Source organism: Neovison vison, chromosome 9 (genome assembly GCF_020171115.1).
Source record: "Neovison vison isolate M4711 chromosome 9, ASM_NN_V1, whole genome shotgun sequence".
NCBI lineage: Eukaryota > Metazoa > Chordata > Mammalia > Carnivora > Mustelidae > Neogale > Neogale vison.
The window spans coordinates 28,292,116-28,315,067 of record NC_058099.1 but is presented as its reverse complement, the minus strand read 5'-3'; the positions used below and the strand labels follow the sequence as shown (position 1 = coordinate 28,315,067).

At 36.8% G+C, this 22,952-nt stretch overlaps 1 pseudogene; it reads left to right on the top strand.

Annotated features, from left to right (window-relative positions):
- Positions 1-22,241, top strand: part of LOC122916714 — a 70,316-nt pseudogene extending 48,075 nt beyond the window's left edge.
- Positions 22,242-22,952: the final 711 nt, after the last annotated feature.

Sequence of the window (22,952 nt, the reverse complement as noted above, 5' to 3'; positions counted from 1 at the left end):
TGCCCACTGCACTCTTAACTGTAACCATTTTCTCTGAAAAATTGTCCATTTTTCCTAATGCTTTAGTTTTCCCAGCCTGATTGTTCATATAGGAAGCTGGAGACTCCAAGACCTCTTTGCATTTTGAACTGTATACTTTGCGAAGTGTGTAACTTCTCTGAAATCCTTGCAAACTTTCTGTGTATCAGATTACAATCCACTCCATTAGACAGAAACCATAGCTACAAATCTCTTTGAGACAAGCTTCCCTCTCCCTTGAGCTGACAGTAAAGATGCTAAGTGATAATACTTCAAAAGATTTTTAGAAACCCCCTAAAAGAAAAGGTCTATGAAGAATGCTCATAGAAATCTTTGTGTCTAGCTGAGAGCATTTATGAGGCACCATAATAAATCTTCCAGAAGTCTTACAATAGAGTATTATAGCCACACCCTTGGGATGTTAACCCCCAGACCATCTTTTACTGACAGAGCCCTGGATTTGATCTTTTCTCTCAGGCCATTTCTTATTTTGAAACCTATGTGAAAACAGTTTCAAACCCAGCGGGTCCTTACATGAAAATGTATTCTCTAGATTCTATCAGAAATTTTTATTTCTTAATTGTTCATTTTTCTATATCAGATGGTAGATAGATAAAAAGATAGCCTTCCTGAATCCAGTGGACACTTTCGAGCTTCTGCCCAGAAATCTTCTTACCCAAATACTCAATCCCATTAGGTATCTTACTCACTTCCACGTTCCTGTAAGTATCAGTGGGGCTTAACTTTTCACCACTACATAAAACTAGTCACTTTTTTTTTCCAGCTTAGAAGAAATGAGAAGTGATATGGGTAGTACAGATTAGAAGGGTCAGCAACTCATAAAGGATTACCTTAGTAGAGTTCATCGTACATTCTTTATTCACCTCTGATGTGGTAAAAATGTTACTTGTACTGTCAAAGGAGGGTCAAATGATGTAAGTCTTCAAAATCCTCAGCTTTCCTGGAAAATGCGTGAATGACGGCATAACAAGTTTCAGGGATTCCCTCCTAGTCAAAGCCTTAAATTTAACATTAGATTCTGTAAGACTGTGACTATATGTTGTGGATTAATCCTACAGAGATCTGTAGGATTAAAGTTCATGTGTTTAGTTTTGAGAAAATCAGAAACCATACCTACAAATCTCTTTGAGATTTGTGGTTGTAGGAGACAATGGTATCTTTCAGGGAAGTCATGAAAGTGTTGTGGATCATTACCAGAATCTGAGTAGAGAATTAAAAGCCTAAGCTTACCATCTTATTTCTCCAAATTCTTCAATGGAATTAAAAGTAATATATGAAACACTTTATATTCCTTATGTTCGCTTATGCCATTATTTTCACTCTTGCAGCAAGTTTGTGTCCATCCCAATATTTCTTTTTTTCTTTTCTTTTTTTGGGCGGAAATTTTTGCCTTGCTGTAGTGAAAGCGTCCATAATTTCATAGCCAAGTATTTGGGCTTTGGGTTGCTGTTGGCCATCATGGCCAAAAATTGGGAAGAATAGATAGACCTGTATTAGATAAAAACAAGGATAAGCTGGAAGCTGCTGGGATATCTCACTCTGCCTCCAACAATGACACATTCTAAGTATAGTGCCTAATTCACTAACCATATCCCAAATCTCATTATTTTCTTTGGTTTTCATTTTCTTTTTTTTTTTTTTTAATTTGACTAATGTAAACCTAGAATCAGAGTAGGTATTCTCAGAAATTATGTTTTACCTGAGCAAGTTAATATAGTTCAAAACACAATGGAACCATAAAGAGAAGTGGTACCAACTTAGTCAAGTTGACATTAGCTTAGCTCAGCTAACACAGACAAGACTGCAATACTTGTACGAGCTCAAGTGATCAATATTTGCTTATACTTGTTGCCCTTGTTTTCACATAAGTACTATTTCTTTCAGGCAAAAAACAACCATCTTGAGGTACCTGGGTGGCTCAGTTAGCTAAGCCTGTGCCTTCAGCGTAGTTCGTGATCCTGGACTTAAATGGAGCCCTACATGGGGCTCCCTGTCAGTGGGGAGTCTGCTTCTCCCTCTTCCTCTGCGCCCCACCACCGCCACTTGTGCTCTCCCTTGTGCTTTCTCATGCTCTCTCACGCTCTCTCAAATAAATAAATAAAATCTTAAAAAAAAAAAAAGCCATCTCTAGTTATGTTCCAGGCATTAAAGAAATAGAAAAAAAAAATTTTAAGATTTTATTTATTTATTTGACAGACAGAGATCACAAGTAGAGAGGCAGGCAGAGAGAGAGGAGGAAGCAGGCTCCCCACTGAGCAGAGAGCCTGAGAGCAGGGCTCGATCCCAGGACCCTGGGATCATGACGAGCCAAAGGCAGAAGCTTTGACCCACTGAGCCACCCAAGTGCCCCAGAAAGAAAATTTGAAGGAAAAAGTTGTCTGCCATTCAGATAACAGGGTTGGAAGATAATCAGAGATTTGATAAATGATGATGCATCACATAAGCATACTGTATGGGGACGTAAAACAAAGTAAGACAGGAGGATAAGGAGCTGGTGGAATTTGAGAAAGCAGCACTAGGTGATGATAATAAAATGAATAAAAAGAAGCCCTAGGTGATGGGACAATGGCAATATAGGGTACGTGGGGGTCGGGGGTGTAGGGAATAAGAAACTCTGGTCCTTGATTCATTCTTGAATTTAAGCCTTTGCAATTTCTGGAAGAGAAACTTAAATAAAGTATATATAAACTTCATATAGAATTTACTTCCTGCCAACAACTTAGATTTTAAGCATTGAGTTTTAGAGAAATAGTTTTGTGTTATTTTCTGAAGTTTGCAATCCCATGACTAATTTAATAAACAAAGTGGAAATTATTTCCATGTATCAAAATGGGTACTTTGAAATGATGATATAAGTTATTTTAATGTATAAAATGATTAGTACAGGGTCTTAGGAAAAGAACTAGACACTTGATGGAAGAGCAGAATAAAGTAAAAAAGACAATGATTGATTTTGCCTACTCATGCTTTTAACCCGTTACAACTTGAAGTCCAGCAGACTCAGATAGCAAAAGATGGTTTAAGAAATAAGATACTCAGGAAAGCCACAGTGGAAGCAGATGCTGCAAAAGTATTTCAGTGAACAAATACATCTTAAAAGAGGGTACTGGCCTTTACTCTTTGTAGTATGTTGCATTCATCCATATGATTCTAAACAAGTGAGAGTAGCAAAAAAATAAAAAGTGATTTGTTGCTTGCATTTTGTCAGCTTTTCTTCCCATTAATTCTTTCCCAGATGCACATGTGAACTTTACATCAGGTCAGTGTTCAGCTAAAGCAAGAGCTTCTTTTAATAGTGACGCTTTGATTTGCCCTTTGCACAACTCTTAATGAGCAATTACTCACAGCGATTGCTCTGGGAAAGATGGGGCAAAGGAACTCTGGAAATATTGGTAAGAGAAGCTTTATCAGTGGGATAACACTTCTTTATGTAACTAAAAATATTACAGTCTAAAAAAGATGTGTTCTATACTGCTTGCTCTGTGCATTTTTGTTTTATTATATGGAAGTAAATGGGAAAAAATGGAATATCATATTAGTTTGCTAGGGCTGCCATTACAAAATACTACAAACAGGGTGACTAAACCAATAGAAATTTATTTTTCATGGTTCTTGAGGCTGAAATCCAAGATCAAGTCGTCTGCAAGTTTTGTTTCTCCTGAGATTTCTCTTTTAACTTGCAAATGGCCTTTCTCTTGCAACATGTTCACATTGTCCTCCAGGTTTGCACTTTTATCCTCAATGTTTCTTCCTCTTCTTCTAAAGACACGAGCCATATTGTATTAGGGCCCCACCCTAATTGTCTCATTTATCTCAGTCACCTCTTTAAAGACCTTATATCTAAATGTGGTTACATTCTGAAATACTGAGGGTTGGGACTTCAACATAGAATTTAGGAGGGACACAATTCAGTGTTTTTTTTTTTTTGTTTTGTTTTTGCAAATATCTTGATGAAATAATGTGTTCATATTAAAAAATTTATAAATCTAAACTGCTTTACCCAGATTTCATGATAGATACTTTGTTTCTGTTTCTCACATCAATAGCATGGGTTCATATTATTATTACTATTTCCAAACAGGAAGGCAAAGCACAGAGAGATTTAATCAACTGCATTTTTTTATTTAGGAAGAAAGTGCAGTGTCAGGATCTGATCCTAGTTTTGCTGACTTTAGCACTCTTTCTAATAAAGCTGCCTCTGCTTTTTATTCAGGAAGTGTTAATAAGTTGTGAATCAACATCAGGAATTGGCAGATGGTGCCTAGCTATACACATCATTCAATTTAATTATATTTAATTAGAATGATCAAAATGAGTATGTGCAGGAACATAGATAATGTGTATTTAAAAATGCACTGGGCTTATTAATGTGAGATTGAATAAATAGTCCATTAAATTGTATCTTTTAAAATCTTAATTTCTTACAGATTCCTCTTAGAATTTTTTAAATTGGAAACTTGATTATGAAACAATTGCTACAGATGCACACTGTGTACCCAATTCTAACCTAGTGTTTATTGTGAAATATGGACATAATGTAGTTTTAAAATTGAATTGTCAAAAGTAACCCTCCATCTTTAAAAATTATAAGCTACAGTTTAGACCAAGTAAAAAAGAGAATACAGATTACATTGGCCCCAAAGTTACTCACAAATTTTTAACATGTGATGTGCACTAGCCACTGAGTTATTATAATTGTAAATATATTAAATGGAATTTCAGAAATATATGAGGTCCCTCAACTGAAGCAATGAATTCCATCAGGATCAGTTAAAAAATAAAAGAGAAATCTCCACACTGTTCTCTGGATTGCATGGAGCACTGGGTGTGGTGAAAAAATAATGAATACTGTTTTTCTGAAAATAAATTAATTAATAAAAAAATAAATAAATAAAATAAAAGAGGAAAAATTTTCAGTTACTCTTCAGTATTGGAACTGGGTAGACCTCCTGAGTATTGACCTCCAAGCCACTGTCATATGCTCATATGTCCCATGAAGATGACGCAGTGAGACCCCAGTTTTTGTCTTCTGCTTGTGATCCTCATTCTTGCTTGGTTTTCCTGTGTTTTATGTTGTGAGAGCACTTCTCAAATTCACCCTTCTTTAACAGTCTGCCTTCCTTTGTCTTAGATTTTAAGCTTTTTCCAAACCCTTTAGCTAAACCCACCATAGTCAGTGTACACATCTGACTTCCTCGCAGTGGCATAAATCACTGCATTCTGAATTACACCCAATGGCTGCGTAATAGGAAGCTGCTATTCTTTAAGTTCCTATGGTTTACCAGGCAACAGACTAGATGATTTATATAAATTTAATAATTTCAACAACCCAGTGAGGTAGAATCTCTTACTTTATGATATAACTATTATTTTTAGAAAGCTGAGACACTGAGATAGTTTAAGAAGTTTGCTCAAGGGGCTGCCTGCATGGCTTAGTCTATTAGGTGTCTGCCTTCAGCTCAATTCTTAATCCCAGAGTCCTAGGATTAAACCCCACATCAGGCTCCAAGCTTCTTCCTCTCTGTCTGCCCCTACCCCCTATTCTTGCTCTCTTTTCTTTTTCCCTCTCTCCCTCTCTATCTCAAATAAATAAATAAAATCTTAAAAAAAAAAAAGTTTGCTCAACATACTCGCATAGTGGAACTGAGAACAAAATCTATATGTTGATATATTGTGAAAAGAGTATCTGCATTGTAGAAAAATAGAGCTTAGTTGAAATATCAGCCCTGCCACTTACTATTAAAACCTTAGTTTTCTTATCTTTAAAATGAAAAGATAAATGATGTTTATCTTAGAGTATCACAAGAATTAAGTGGAAAAAAACATGGAAAGTTCTCATAATATTATTTGGAACAAGATATATCATCAATCATGTTAGCTTATATTATGATTGCACTATTATCCCACCACTTAGCACTGCTGAATTACTTGAAGAATAAATAGGGCTGCTCTAGGATAATAGCAGCTGCCTAAACCTGAATTTCTCAACACATCCTCCCAGATAAGCATAATATGAAGAAACAAGATAAAACAAAAGAAACATGAAATAAAAGCACTTGCTTCACAACTTAACAGTACTAGGAGCCAGAGATTTTCACAGGTGAAATTATTAATAAAGAAATAAACAACCAGATATCATTAGTACAGATACTGTGCATGAAAAGAATGAGAGGGAGGGGACTCAAGAGACTCTGCAAAAGAGAAGGGAATTGGAGGTCTTAGACAAAGCACAGGTAAAATCACACATAGGAAGAGAAAGTCTGTAACTTCAAAGTACTGATCACACATCTAGGTCTTAACAAGTCACAATATTAACTATATAAAAGGGAGTTCAAAGAGACATGGACCAGGGGCGCCTGGGTGGCTCAGTGGGTTAGGCCGCTGTCTTTGGCTCAGGTCATGATATCACGGTCCTGGGATCGAGTCCCGCATCGGGCTCTCTGCTCAGCAGGGAGCCTGCTTCCCTCTCTCTCTCTCTCTGCCTGCCTCTCTGCCTACTTGTGATCTCTCTCTGTCAAATAAATAAATAAAATCTTTAAAAAAAAGAGAGAGACATGGACCAGAAGTGACACCCTCAAAGGAGCATTTTTTTTCCTAGGAGAAAAGGAGATATATAGAGACAATTGGTTCTTCATAGAGAAATGGCAAGAGTAGGATAGAAGACATGATGGGATACCAGAAATAGAAAAAAGTCTGACCAGGGTGCCTGGGTGGCTCAGTGGGTTAAGCCGCTGCCTTCGGCTCAGGTCATGATCTCAGGGTCCTGGGATCGAGTCCCGCATCGGGCTCTCTGCTCAGCAGGGAGCCTGCTTCCTCCTCTCTCTTGCTCTGCCTGCCTCTCTGCCTACTTGTGATCTCTCTCTGTCAAATAAATAAATAAATAAATAATCTTAAAAAAAAAAAAAAAGAAAAAAGTCTGACCAACCGGATATGAAGCTACTGTGTTAAGCATACAGAGAATGTAAATCAGCTGATTATCCTTTCTCACAACAGAATGATTTCAAAATGAAAGAGAATTATAAAAATACACTCCAAATCCTCAATCAAGTACAGACAAATATTAAACAAATGATGAAATCTGAAATTCCAAAATTAAGAATGAATTTGGTTTAAAAAATGCAGCATGCAATTTAAGGAGAGTTGATTGAACTTAAGAGAAAAATTGATTTAAATAAGCCGATCTCACTATTAAAATGAAAAATAAATTACAACATGTCCAAGAGAATATAGATTGAAATAATTTAGTAAGGGGCTTTGAAGGATGATGGGAAAAATAGCCAAGAGAATAAAAATTACATCCTTAAAAGGATAAGATCAAAAGTGACTAAAATGAACAGTAAGCAAAAAACAAAGCAAACAAAACCCCTGATATATGTGTGTGTGTGTGTATACACATATGTATATATACACACACACATATATATATATACACATATATGTATATATATATTATCTGTATGTACAGGTTATATGTATAATTAGAAGATAAGAAAAAAGAAAACAAATGTTTTAAATTACAACACATGAAAAATGTTCTTACATTTAAAAAAAAAATGAACTTGGGAAAATTGACCCAGAAAAATCCACAATAACACTTAATTTAGTAATGTTGAGCCAAAATTCACAACATAGATATAACATTTTAAAGATTTTACTTATTTTGTTTGTTTGTTTATTTGTTTGAGTGAGTGGGAAAGAGACTCTCAAGAAGACTTCTAACGTGGGGCTCCTTTCTAAAACCCTGAGATCATGACCTGAGCCAAAAACAAGAGTGGGATGGTTAACCAATTGAGCCACCCAGGCACCCTTAGATATAATATTTTCTGACTTCACTTTCTTTCATCAGTGTTTGGTAGTTCCCCTCTCAGAAATAAATCACACTTACCATGAATTTTTTTTTTTTTTAATGTATTGTTGGATTGGGTTTGCTAGTATTTTTTTTTTTTTTTTTTTGGCATCTTTGTTCCTCAGGGATATTGACCTATAGTTTTTTTGTTTGTTTGTTTGTTTGTTTTTAGTAGTCTCCATCTGATTTTGGTATGACAGTAATTCTGGCCTCATAGAATGAAGGTGTTTTCCTACCTTTTCTGTTTTGTTTTGGTTTTTTTGTTTGGAATAGTTTGAGGAGAGTAAGTTTATCTCTTTTTTAACATTTGGTGGAATTTATCTGTTAAGCCATTTGGTCCTGGACTTTCATTTATTGGAAATTTTCTAAATTACTGATTCGATTTCTTTTTATTAAAGATTTTATGTATTAATTTATTAGAGAGAGAGAGAGAGAGCACAAGCAAGGGAAGGGGTGGGGGGGAAGCAGACTCCCCACCGAGCAGTGAGCCCAATGTGGTACTCGATCCCAGGACCCTAGGATCATAACCTGAGCTGAGGACAGCTGCTTAACCGACTGAGCCACCTAGGCATCACTACTGATTCAATTTCTTTTCTTTTTATAGGTCTCTTCAAGTTTCCATCTCTTCCTGTTTCAGTTTTGGTAGTTTATGTTTCTAAGAATTTATGCTTTTTTTCCAAGTTGTCTAACTTGTTGGCATGTAGTTTTTCAGAATATTCTCTTATAATTGTATTTCTGTGGGTTTGGTTGTTATTTCTCCTCTTTCTTTTGTGATTTTATTTATTTGAGTCCTTTCTCTTTTTTCTTGAGAAGTCTCACTAGAAGTTTAACAATTTTAGTGATTTTTTTTTTCTAAGAACCAGTTCCTGGTTTCATTATTTTATTGGGTTTTTTACTTTCTATATCACTTCTTTCTGCTCTAATCTTTATTATTTCCTTTCTTCTGCTGGTTTTAGGTTTTTTCTTTTATTATTTTTCTAGCTCCTTTAGATATAAAGTAAGGTTGTTTATTTGAGATTTTTCCTGCTTCTTGAGGTAGGTCTGTATTGCTATAAACTCCCTTCTTAGAACCACATTTGTTGTATCCCAGAGGTTTGGGACTGTTATGTTTTAATTTTCATAATTTCTTCTCTTATTTTAATTCTTAATTTCTTCTTTCTTGGCTGACCTATTCATTCTTTAATAGCATGTTATTTAACCTTCATGTATTTGTGGTTTTCCCAGATTTGGGTGAGGTTTTTTTTTTTTTTTTCTTTTTATTATTTATTTTAAATTTTTTTGTGGGGTGTGTGTGTGTGTGTGTGTGTGTGTGGTTGATTTCAGCATTGTGGTCACAAAATATGCATAGTATCACTTGATCTTCTTATTTGCTTGAGGCTTATTTTTATGGGCTTAATATGTGATCTATTCTGGGGAGTGTTCTGTTTGGACTTGAAAAGAATGCATATTCTGTTGTTTTAGGATGGAATGTTCTGACTATATCTTAACTAAGTCTGTCTGTTCCAGTGTTTCTTTCAAAGGTTTTGTTTCTTTGCTGATTTTCTGTTTATGTGATCTGTCCATTGATGTGTGGAGTGTTAAAGTCCCCTACTATTATTTTATTTTTATTTATTAAATACTAGATGTTCATTATTAACTGTTTTATGTATTTTGATACTTCCATGTTGAATGCTTAGTTACAATTGTTATAGCTTCCTGTTGGATTGTCCCCTCTATGATTATATAGTGTCCTCCTTTGCCTCCTGTTACAGTCTTTATTTTAAAGTCTACTTTGTCTGATAGAAGTATTGCTACTCCAGCTTATATTTGATATCCATTAGCATTTTAGATGTTTCTCCAGCCCCTCACTTTCAATCTGCAGGTATCTTTAGGTCTAAAATGAGTCTCCTGAAGCCAGTATACAGATAGGTCTTGTTTTTTTTTATTTTCTGTCACCCTGTCTTTTGATTGGAGCATTTAGTCTACTAGTAATTATTGATAGATATGTATTTATTGTCATTTTATTATTTGTTGATGGTGAATTATATGATTTCTGAAGATTATTTTTCTTATCCTTTCTTTTCTTTCTTTCATGGTTTGCTGATTTTCTTTAGTGATACATTTCTTTGTATTTATTCTTTGCATACTTGTTAGTGGTTTTCAATATATAGTTATCATTAAGTTTTTATATAACCTCTTCTGCATGTAACAGTCTACATTAAGTTGATGATAATTTAAGTTTGAACCTATTCTCTTCACCATGTTTTAGGTATATGCTGTTATACTTTAATCCTTTTATTCCAATAACCTAAAATAATAAATTAATGAGAGCCACTGATGCTTGAGTGGGGGCAGAAAAAGCATTGAAGTAAAATGATGGCCAGAATTTTCCAAATTTGAATAAAATAAAGTCTGACAAACTCAAGCAGTTCAAGAAAACAGAGTGAATATAGAATTTAGAAAATCAAATAAAGGGACATGATAATTAAATATCAGAAAATCATATAAAGGGAAAATATTAAAGATAGTTAAAGAAAAATGACACATGTTGATTATAGTAGACAAACAAATATATATGTGATAGAATAAGTCCTTTCCTGATAATAGAATTCTAATAAATATAGAATGGATTATGAATTAGAAAATTCCTATTTCAGAATTAATGTAGTAAGTTACATTCTGGTAGGAATTCTGGATGGGTACTAGAACTATGGAGTAAAAGGGTTGTTGTGGAATAGTATATTACATCATCTCAACCCCCCCATAAATGTATAAGTAACAAAATAAAAACCAGTAACTAAGTGAGTGGTAAAGGAATCAGAAAATACCATAGTAATTCTTACAGTGAGGAGGGCAGACTCTTAGATGGCTCCCCCTTTCTGGTAGTTGGTCTGCTATAAACTCATTTCATTGAATATGGGCAGGAACTGTTACTTAAATCAATAGAATACAGCAAAGATAACGAGATGCCCCTTGCAAGATAATACTATGTAAGTTTGTAACCCATCTTGCTAGTAGACTTTCTCCCTTGCTGGTTTTGAGGAAGCAAGCAGCTATATTCTGAGCTCCCTATTGAGAAGCCCATGGAATTGAGGGAAGCTTCAGACCAATAGGCAGAAGGGACAATCCTATGGCCTGTAAGGGTCTGAATTCTGCCTAGAGTCATATGAGATTTGAAGCAGATCCTTTTATAGTTAAACCTTGAAATGATACCACAGCTTCAACTGTGGTTCCCATCTTGGTTATGCAGTAAAGTTGGGTATTCTTTAAGCTGCTAATTTTGTGCCCCACTATTAGGCAATAATAGATTAATTCACCAAACTATCAAAATTAACATCATCAATACAAGACAAACAGAGATTATATGCTACTAGATATGGTATTCTGAAAAATATATAACATCACTTATGTAGTGTCACAGCCCATAATACATACTTGAATCTATTCATAGGAAGACAGTAATACCTAAGTTGAAGAATATTCTATAAAATTACTGGTTATATTCTTTAATGACACGAAAGAAAGAAAACATAACAAACTGCTCCAGGTTGAAGGAAACTAAATAGACATGATAGCTAAATACAGTTTCTGATCCTAGACCAAATCTTATACTAGAAAATAAATAGCTATAAAGCAAAACACTGTGACAATTGATGAAATTAGAATATGCAACGCAAAGTATGCAAAAGGTATGTCCATGCTACGTTTCTTGAATTTGATTACTGTATTATGGCTTTGGCTATGTGATTAAATAATTTGGTCTTAGGAAATGCATACTGAAGTATTGTGGGCTTATAAAACTACAATATGATTTCCTATAGAGAAGGTAAAGCAAATGTGGACAAGTGTAGAAAATTAATAAGTCTGTAAAAAAAATCAGTTATTTTATACAATTTTTATAAATTTTCTCTAAGTTTGAAATTATTTTAAAATGAAATGGTAAAAATAATGATAAACAGACATTCAGTTGTTCCTGAACACATTGTATTCCATTGAGAAACCTAACAGGACTTAGGATTTCCCACGATATAACCAAGGCCCTGTCATACATTGAGCCCTATATATCGTTAGTTAAAAATGCACAAACCATTAATGCCTTTTAGCTTCTACTAGCTTGCAGAAATCTTGACCTACAGAGGTAGAAAAAATGCAATTTTTCTCCATTCCTAGTTTAGAAGGTATCCTTATATATTTTATCAAAAGCTAATTAAAATTCCATGCCACTGGTAAAAAGAACATGAACACAAAATTTAGCAAAGGTAGATAAATCACTAGGACACTGGGAATTGACTGCAGGGGAAAAAAAAACTTGAATATTGCAGCAAAACTAGGCCATCTATTCACTTCAGCAAGAATCGATCGCTTATAATTTATCTGCAGGGCTGCCTGAGAAAGAGAGGGAAGGCCGCAGTATCGTTATCATCATCATACAATTACTTACATGTTAATTGATAATCAACTGTAAGGATACACGGTAGCACTGAAAAATAGAGAAGGAGAAGGACCTAAATAGGATATAGAAAAAGGAAAATTTTAGTCATAGGGAAAACACAGACCATTTTCTCTCTACAACTTCTCTCTCTCTAATCTCCTGGCTGGGGGAAAAAAATGTAATTGGATTTTACTAAGTTACCATTGCTCCTCTCTGGTAATTACAGTGAAATAGTGAAATTTAAAGTTTCACAGTGTATATACACTCTACATTATTTTCTTCTTCAATTTCCAAAATGTTATTTTATGACATAGCAACTTCAAAATCAGAAGAGTGTTTAAAAATTGTTGGCAGGCTGGGTAGCTCGAGAGATTTGTAATAGGTTATACACTGCCTTTGATTTCTAGGTCATTGCTTTAAATTCATTCTGCTTAATGACTATTGGCTGTTTAAAGTAAAATGAACTGGTGAGTTTAGCCGAGTTCCATAGTGATTTGTATTACCTACTACTTTTACCAAAAAGTTTGTGTATAAATAGTCTCTAGTCACACCCATGCCTCAATAAGCATGTTGAGAGATTCAGTTAAGAAATATGAGTTCAAGACTGAGATGCAATCACTTTTTTGACTATATAATTATCAACAACTAGTTTGCCTTCTTTTGTCCTTAATTCTCCACTATTTAAATTTGTGCATAAATATGCATGTTTTTCATAAATAAATCATCTATTTCACTGAATTGTTTTATCAAATGTTTTATGTGACCATAACAAGAAACATTTTTTTGAGGTATCCTGAGGGACAAATACTACAGTTCACAATAGTTTATTATATTTTATGTAATCCTTACAACTCACTGTGAGGTAGTTACTATCCTGAGGGACAAATACTACAGTTCACAATAGTTTATTATATTTTATGTAATCCTTACAACTCACTGTGAGGTAGTTACTATCTTTTTTAATAAAAGGGAAAACCACCAGAGAGACCTTATGCAGCTTCCTTAAAACACATAGCTTGATTCTGTTTTTTTTTTTTTTTAAATTTTTTCTCCTTTAAAGATTTTATTTTATTTTATTTATTTGAGAGAGAGAGACAGTGAGAGAGAGAATGAGCGAGGAGAAGGTCAGAGAGCGAAGCAGACTCCCCATGGAGCTGGGAGCCTGATGTGGGACTCGATCCCGGGACTCCAGGATCACGCCCTGAGCCGGAGGCAGTCGTCCAACCAACTGCGCCACCCAGGCGTCCCACATAGCTTGATTCTGAAAGTAAGTAAGTAATCATTCATTTAATGTGACTAAACAGGTATTACTGGTCCAACTTAATTCTATCAGATATTGTCCAAGGCACTGGAGAAATAATGGTGAACAAAAGACAATAAAAATCAAGCCCTCGCTCGGGGGAGGAGTCAAGATGGCGGAGAAGTAGCAGGCTGAGACTACCTCAGCTAGCAGGAGATCAGCTAGAGAGCTTATCTAAAGATTGCAAACACCTGCAAATCCATCAGCAGATCGAAGAGAAGAAGAACAGCAATTCTAGAAACAGAAAAACAACCACTTTCTGAAAGGTAGGACTGGCGGAGAAGTGAATCCAAAGCGATGGGAAGATAGACCCCGGGGGGAGGGGCCAGCTCCCGGCAAGCGGCGGAGCAACGGAGCACAAAATCAGGAATTTAAAAGTCTGTTCCGCTGAGGGACATCGCTCCGGAGGCTAGACCGGGGCGAAGCCCACACGGGGTCGGCGTGACCTCAGGTCCCGCAGGGTCACAGAAGGATCGGGGGGTGTCTGAGTGTCGCAGAGCTTGCGGATATTGGAACGGGAAAGCCGGCTGCAGAGACAGAGCCGACAGTAAGCTCGCAGCTCGGAGTTGCCTTGAACCGGTCGCAGGCTCGGTGAGCTCGGAGCGCGGCCAGAGGTTAGGCAGACGAGAGTTACTAGGAGCTGTTCGCTGAGGGCGCACAGGGGAGCGGGGCCCTGGGCTCTCGGCTCCTCCGGGCCGGAGACCAGGAGGCCGCCATTTGTATTCCCGTCCTCCAGAACTCTATGGAAAGCGCTCAGGGAACAAAAGCTCCTGAAAGCAAAGCCGAGCAGATCACTCAGCCCGGCCCCTGGTAAGGGCGGTGTAATTCCGCCTGGGGCAAAGACACTTGAGAATCACTACACCAGGCCCCTCCCCCGGAAGATCAACAAGAAATCCAGGCAAGACCAAGTTCACCTACCAAGGAGTGCAGTTTCAATACCAAGGAGAGAGCAGCAGAATTCCAGAGGAGGAGAAAACAAACCACGGAACTCATGGCTTTCTGCCTGTGATTTTTTAGTCTTGCAGTTAATTTAATTTTTTTCTTTTTCATTTTTTTCTCTTCTTCTGCTAAAATTTTTTATAACTTTTACCCTTTTCTTTTTTAATGTTTTTTAACTATATTATCTAATATATATATATTTTTTTCTTTTTTATACTTTTGTTTATTCATTTTCTTTTTTTTAATTCTTTTTTTTCTTTTTTTCTTTCTTTCTTTTTGAACCTCTTTTTATCCCCAAATCAGAAGAGATCCCAATCAGAAGAGATTGGGAGATCCCAATCAGAAGAGATTGGGAGATCCCAATCAAAGGAGATCCCAATCAGAGGAGATCCCTCACCCAATCGTGAGGGGGGAGAAATCCCCCCTCACAATTTGGGATCTCTTCTGATTTGGTTAAAGCATATTTTCCTGGGATTGTTGCCACCCTTTTAGTATTTTACTTGCTCCTTCATATACTCTTAGCTGGACAAAATGACAAGGCGGAAAAATTCACAACAAAAAAAAGAACAAGAGGCAGTACCGAAGGCTAGGGACCTAATTAATACAGACATTGGTAATATGTCAGATCTAGAGTTCAAAATGACAATTCTCAAGGTTATAGCCGGGCTTGAAAAAGGCATGGAAGATATTAGAGAAACCCTCTCCAGAGATATAAAAGCCCTTTCTGGAGAAATAAAAGAACTAAAATCTAACCAAGTTGAAATCAAAAATGCTATTAATGAAGTTCAATCAAAAATGGAGGCTCTCACTGCTAGGATAAATGAGGCAGAAGAAAGAATTAGCGATCTAGAAGACCAAATGACAGAGAATAAAGAAGCTGAGCAAAAGAGGGACAAACAGCTACTGGACCATGAGGGGAGAATTCGAGAGATAAGTGACACCATAAGACGAAACAACATTAGAATAATTGGGATTCCAGAAGAAGAAGAAAGAGAGAGGGGAGCAGAAGGTATACTGGAGAGAATTATTGGGGAGAATTTCCCCAATATGGCAAAGGGAACGAGCATCAAAATTCAGGAGGTTCAGAGAACGCCCCTCAAAATCAATAAGAATAGGCCCACACCCCGTCACCTAATAGTAAAATTTACAAGCCTTAGTGACAAAGAGAAAATCCTGAAAGCAGCCCGGGAAAAGAAGTCTGTAACATACAATGGTAAAAGTATTCGATTGGCAGCTGACTTATCCACAGAGACCTGGCAGGCCAGAAAGAGCTGGCATGATATTTTCAGAGCACTAAACGAGAAAAACATGCAGCCAAGAATACTATATCCAGCTAGGCTATCATTGAAAATAGAAGGAGAGATTAAAAGCTTCCAGAACAAACAAAAACTGAAATAATTTGCAAACACCAAACCAGCTCTACAGGAAATACTGAAAGGGGTCCTCTAAGCAAAGAGAGAGCCTACAAGTGGTAGATCAGAAAGGAACAGAGACAATATACAGTAACAGTCACCTTACAGGCAATACAATGGCACTAAAATCATCTCTCTCAATAGTTACCCTGAATGTTAATGGGCTAAATGCCCCAATCAAAAGACACAGGGTATCAGAATGGATAAAAAAACAAAACCCATCTATATGTTGCCTCCAAGAAACTCATTTTAAACCCGAAGACACCTCCAGACTTAAAGTGAGGGGGTGGAAAAGAATTTACCATGCTAATGGACATCAGAAAAAAGCAGGAGTGGCAATCCTTATATCAGATCAATTAGATTTTAAGCCAAAGACTATAATAAGAGATGAGGAAGGACACTATATCATACTCAAAGGGTCTGTCCAACAAGAAGATCTAACAATTTTAAAAATCTATGCCCCCAACGTGGGCGCAGCAAACTATATAAACCAATTAATAACAAAATCAAAGAAACACATCAACAATAATACAATAATAGTAGGAGACTTTAACACTCCCCTCACTGAAATGGACAGATCATCCAAGCAAAAGATCAACAGGGAAATAAAGGCCTTAAATGATACACTGGATGAGATGGACATCACAGATATATTCAGAACATTTCATCCCAAAGCAACAGAATACACATTCTTCTCTAGTGCACATGGAACATTCTCCAGAATAGATCACATCCTCGGTCCTAAATCAGGACTCAACCAGTATCAAAAGATTGGGATCATTCCCTGCATATTTTCAGACCACAATGCTCTGAAGCTAGAACTCAACCACAAGAGGAAGTTTGGAAAGAACACAAATACATGGAGACTAAACAGCATCCTTCTAAAGAATGAATGGGTCAACCAGGAAATTAAAGAAGAATTGAAAAAAATCATGGAAACAAATGATAATGAAAATACAACGGTTCAAAATCTGTGGGACACAACAAAGGCAGTCCTGAGGGGAAAATATATAGCGGTACAAGCTTTTCTCAAGAAACAAGAAAGGTCTCAGGTACACAACTTAACCCTACACCTAAAGGAGCTGGAGAAAGAACAAGAAAGAAACCCTAAGCCCAGCAGGAGAAGAGAAATCATAAAGATCAGAGCAGAAATCAATGAAATAGAAACCAAAAAAACAATAGAACAAATCAACCAAACTAGGAGCTGGTTCTTTGAAAGAATTAATAAAATTGATAAACCCCTGGCCAGACTTATCAAAAAGAAAAGAGAAAGGACCCAAATAAATAAAATCATATATGAATGAGGAGAGATCACAACTAACACCAAAGAAATACAAACTATTATAAGAACATACTATGAGCAACTCTACGACAACAAATTTGACAATCTGGAAGAAATGGATGCATTCCTAGAAACATATAAACTACCAAAATTGAACCAGGAAGAAATAGAAAGCCTGAACAGACCCATAACCAGTAAGGAGATTGAAACAGTCATTAAAAATCTCCAAACAAACAAAAGCCCAGGGCCAGATGGCTTCCCGGGGGAATTCTACCAAACATTTAAAGAAGAACTAATTCCTATTCTCCTGAAACTGTTCCAAAAAATAGAAATGGAAGGAAAACTCCCAAACTCATTTTATGAGGCCAGCATCATCTTGATCCCAAAACCAGACAAGGATCCCATCAAAAAAGAGAGCTATAGACCAATATCCTTGATGAACACAGATGCGAAAATTCTCACCAAAATACTAGCCAATAGGATTCAACAGTACATTAAAAGGATTATCCACCACGACCAAGTGGGATTTATCCCTGGGCTGCAAGGTTGGTTCAACATCCGCAAATCAGTCAATGTGATACAACACATCAATAAAAGAAAGAACAAGAACCATATGATACTCTCAATAGATGCTGAAAAAGCATTTGACAAAGTACAGCATCCCTTCCTGATCAAAACCCTTCAAAGTGTAGGGATAGAGGGCACATACCTTAATATCATCAAAGCCATCTATGAAAAACCCACTGCAAATATCATTCTCAATGGAGAAAAACTGAAAGCTTTTCCACTAAGGTCAGGAACACGGCAGGGATGTCCATTATCACCACTGCTATTCAACATAGTACTAGAAGTCCTAGCCTCAGCAATCAGACAACAAAAGGAAATTAAAGGCATCCAAATCGGCAAAGAAGAAGTCAAATTATCACTCTTCGCAGATGATATGATACTCTATGTGGAAAACCCAAAAGACTCCACTCCAAAACTGCTAGAACTTATACAGGAATTCAGTAAAGTGTCAGGATATAAGATCAATGCACAGAAATCAGTTGCATTTCTCTACACCAACAACAAGACAGAAGAAAGAGAAATTAAGGATCAATCCCATTTACAATTGCACCCCAAACCATAAGATACCTAGGAATAAACCTAACCAAAGAGGCACAGAATCTATACTCAGAAAACTATAAAGTACTCATGAAAGAAATTGAGGAAGACACAAAGAAATGGAAAAATGTTCCATGCTCCTGGATTGGAAGAATAAATATTGTGAAAATGTCTATGCTACCTAAAGCAATCTACACATTTAATGCAATTCCTATCAAAGTACCATCCATCTTTTTCAAAGAAATGGAACAAATAATTTTAAAATTTATATGGAACCAGAAAAGACCTCGAATAGCCAAAGGGATATTGAAAAACAAAGCCAAAGTTGGTGGCATCACAATTCCGGACTTCAAGCTTTATTACAAAGCTGTCATCATCAAGACAGCATGGTACTGGCACAAAAACAGACACATAGACCAATGGAACAGAATAGAGAGCCCAGAAATAGACCCTCAACTCTATGGTCAACTAATCTTCGACAAAGCAGGAAAGAATGTCCAATGGAAAAAAGACAGCCTCTTCAATAAATGGTGTTGGGAAAATTGGACAGCCACGTGCAGAAAAATGAAATTGGACCATTTCCTTACACCACACACAAAAATAGATTCAAAATGGATTAAGGACCTCAATGTGAGAAAGGAATCCATCAAAATCCTTGAGGAGAACACAGGCAGCAACCTCTTCGACCTCAGCCGCAGCAACATCTTCCTAGGAACATCGCCAAAGGCAAGGGAAGCAAGGGCAAAAATGAACTTTTGGGATTTCATCAAAATCAAAAGCTTTTGCACAGCAAAGGAAACAGTTAACAAAACCAAAAGACAACTGACAGAATGGGAGAAGATATTTGCAAACGACATATCAGATAAAGGACTAGTGTCCAAAATCTATAAAGAACTTAACAAACTCAACACCCAAAGAACAAATAATCCAATCAAGAAATGGGCAGAGGACATGAACAGACGTTTCTGCAAAGAAGACATCCAGATGGCCAACAGACACATGAAAAAGTGCTCCATATCACTCGGCATCAGGGAAATACAAATCAAAACCACAATGAGATACCACCTCACACCAGTCAGAATGGCTAAAATCAACAAGTCAGGAAATGACAGATGCTGGCGAGGATGCGGAGAAAGGGGAACCCTCCTACACTGTTGGTGGGAATGCAAGCTGGTGCAACCACTCTGGAAAACAGCATGGAGGTTCCTCAAAATGTTGAAAATAGAACTGCCCTATGACCCAGCAATTGCACTACTGGGAATTTACCCTAAAGATACAAACTTAGTGATCCAAAGGGGCACGTGCACCCGAATGTTTATAGCAGCAATGTCCACAATAGCCAAACTATGGAAAGAACCTAGATGTCCATCAACAGATGAATGGATCAAGAAGATGTGGTATATATATACAATGGAATATTATGCAGCCATCAAAAGAAACGAAATCTTGCCATTTGCGACAACATGGATGGAACTAGAGCGTATCATGCTTAGCGAAATAAGCCAAGCGGAGAAAGACAACTATCATATGATCTCCCTGATATGAGGGAGTGGTGATGCAACATGGGGGCTTAAGTGGGTAGGAGAAGAATCCATGAAACAAGATGGGATAGGGAGGGAGACAAACCATAAGTGACTCTTAATCTCACGAAACAAACTGTGGGTTGCTGGGGGGAGGGGGGTTGGGAGAAGGGAGGTAGGGTTATGGACATTGGGGAGGGTATGTGCTTTTGGGTAAATTGGAAGGGGAGATGAACCATGAGAGACTATGGACTCTGAAAAACAATCTGAGGGGTTTGAAGTGGCGGGGGGGTGGGAGGTTGGGGTACCAGGTGGTGGGTATTATAGAGGGCACAGCTTGCATGGAGCACTGGGTGTGGTGAAAAAATAATGAATACTGTTTTTCTGAAAATAAATAAATTGGAAAAAAAAAAAAAAGAAAAGAAAAAAAAAAATCAAGCCCTCAAGAGCCACTTTTTGGTAGGCAAGACAGACAATAAACAAACATGTCAATAATAACATTTCAAATATTAGTAATACTATGAAGAGAATAAATATATTTAATGAAGACAGAGTGAGAGGACATGTGTTGCATAGAATAACCCAGAAAAGACTCTATGGAACATTTAGCCAAAGACCTGAATAATGACAAGGAACAAGAAAATAATGACATTCCTTTGTCAATGTGCCGAGATTAATGTGCAAATTTATTATAATTCCATTTAGCTCTATCCATATTCCTTTGCAGTCTTGTCTCTTTCTTGTCTTTCTCCTGATTTTTAAAAGACAAATGATATAGCACATTTGCTGAGATTGTCAATCCAAAATTGGAGACTATTTCACAATCCTAAAAAATAGAGGGAAGAAAGAGAAAGATAGTTAAGGAAAATAAAAATAGCCTTACATATTTTGTAAAAGAATGACTTTGAAGTTTAATTTGGTCTATGCCACTTGCCTGTCATGTGATTTGTGATTTGGCTAAATTCCCTCTTTCTTCTCAACAACAACAACAAAAAAGCTTTTGTATAATATCCTCAGTTGCTTTGAGGATTAAATGAAATAACTTTTTAAAATATGTAGAATATAGTAAGTGCTTAATATATGAGTACCTGAAATTAGGAGGTGTGAAGTGGAAATTAAGAAATAATTCCCCTGTGGATATCTTATTTTAAAGATTGTGACTCCTTTTCTTTCTTAATTTAATATAATATGTTAATTGAAGGCATATTAGAAAATTCAAAATATGACGGTAATATGAAATAAATGATAAAGTTGGTTCTTTGTGACTTGAGAATATATCTGCTGTAAGCAAACCTATAAATACATCCATCTATTCATTTTCCATTCAAAAAGTTTTAGTTATTTATTCTCACATAGTGTGCTACACATTAGAGAAATAAACTAGGTGATACTCCTCTTCAAATGAAAGTTAAATGAATGTGATTAAATACCATTAACAATGTACAAAAAAATCCATAATAGACCTGAACTTTCTCTGCTACCCAGAGAGGGGTCCACGCAGCGCTCTGCATTCCTGTTGTAATTTTAAGTTACAGCCTTCACAATATCGGGAGCCTTTGATGTCCTGCAAATGAAGGAGGAGGATGCCCTCAAATTACTTGCAGCAGGAACCCACTTAGGTGGCATGAACCTTGACTTTCAAATGGAACAGCGCATCTGCAAAAGGAAAAGTGATGGTACCTGCATCATAAATCTAAAGAGAACGTAGGAGATGCTTCTGCTGGAAGCTCATGCCATTGTTGACATTGGAAATCCAGCTGATGCCAGTGTCATATCATCCAGGAATACTGGTCAGCAAGCTGTGCTGAAGTTTCCTAATGCTACTGGAGCCACTCCCATTGCTGGCTGCTTCACTTCTGGAACCTTCCCTAGCCAGATTTAGATAGCTGTCTGGGAGCCAAGACTTCTTGTGGTTACTAACCTCAGGGCTGACCACTGGCCTCTCACAGGGGTATTTTATGTTAACCTGCCTACCATCGCTCTGTGTAACATGGACTGTACTGTGTGGGTATTGCCATCCCTTGCAACAAAAACAGAGCTCACTCAATGGATCTGATATTGATGGAGGCCTGAGAAGTTCTGAGCATGCCTGGCACCATTTCCCATGAGCACCCATGGGCGGTCACGCCAGAAATCATGAAGAGTTTGAAAAAGAAGAGTAAGCTGCTGCTGAAAACATTGTGACCAAGGAGGAATTTCAGGATGAATGGATTGCTCCAGCTCCTGAGTTCTGTTCTACCCAACCTGAAGGCAGGTCTGAAGGCATGCATGTAACCTTCAGCAGTTCCCTCCTGAAGACTGGAGTGCTCAGCCTGCCACTGAAGATGGTCGGCAGCTCCCACTGCTCTGGCCACTGAATGGGTGCGAACAACTACTGAGTGGTCTTAAGCTTCTCTTCCACAGAGGCAACAAAATGGAAATAGGTTGACAGAAACTAAATAGTTTCTTTAAATTAAAAAAAAAAAAAGAAAGAGACCTGAATTTCATTTCAGATTCTATCTTCTACATAAATAATTCTTCAAATTTTGAAATTAGAATTGTAAAGAAAACACTCTCCTCTTAGACCAATTTGGACAATTTGTATATAAATATTGTTGAGTCCTGAGAAATAAGCATTGTTAATCTAGTACTGTTATTATTGTTAGTCTATTACTATTAGTCTATTATTATTAGTTAGCCTGTTATTATTGTTAGTCTATTACTGTTAGTCTAGACTATAACTGTCTATTACTGTTAGTTTATTACTGTTATTACTAGTCTATTACTGTTTCTATTGATGTTTCAAATTTCATATTCAAATGTTCTATTACTGTTTCTATCGATGTTTCAAATTTAAGCAACAGTGAACAAGATTATAGCTGAACCTGTAGCCAACCAGGGTTGTTATCTTTCAGCCTCACACTTTTTTGCAGCAAAACATGTGACTTCCTAAATGTTTAACTTGTGTTAAGAATATTCTAAGATTAGGGGTGCCTGGCTGGCTCAGTTGTTAAGCATCTGCCTTCAGCTCAGGTCCTGATCCCAGAGTCCTGGGATCCAGCCCTGCATTGGACTCCCTGCTCAGTAGGAAGCCTGCCTGCTTCTCCCTCTCCCACTCCC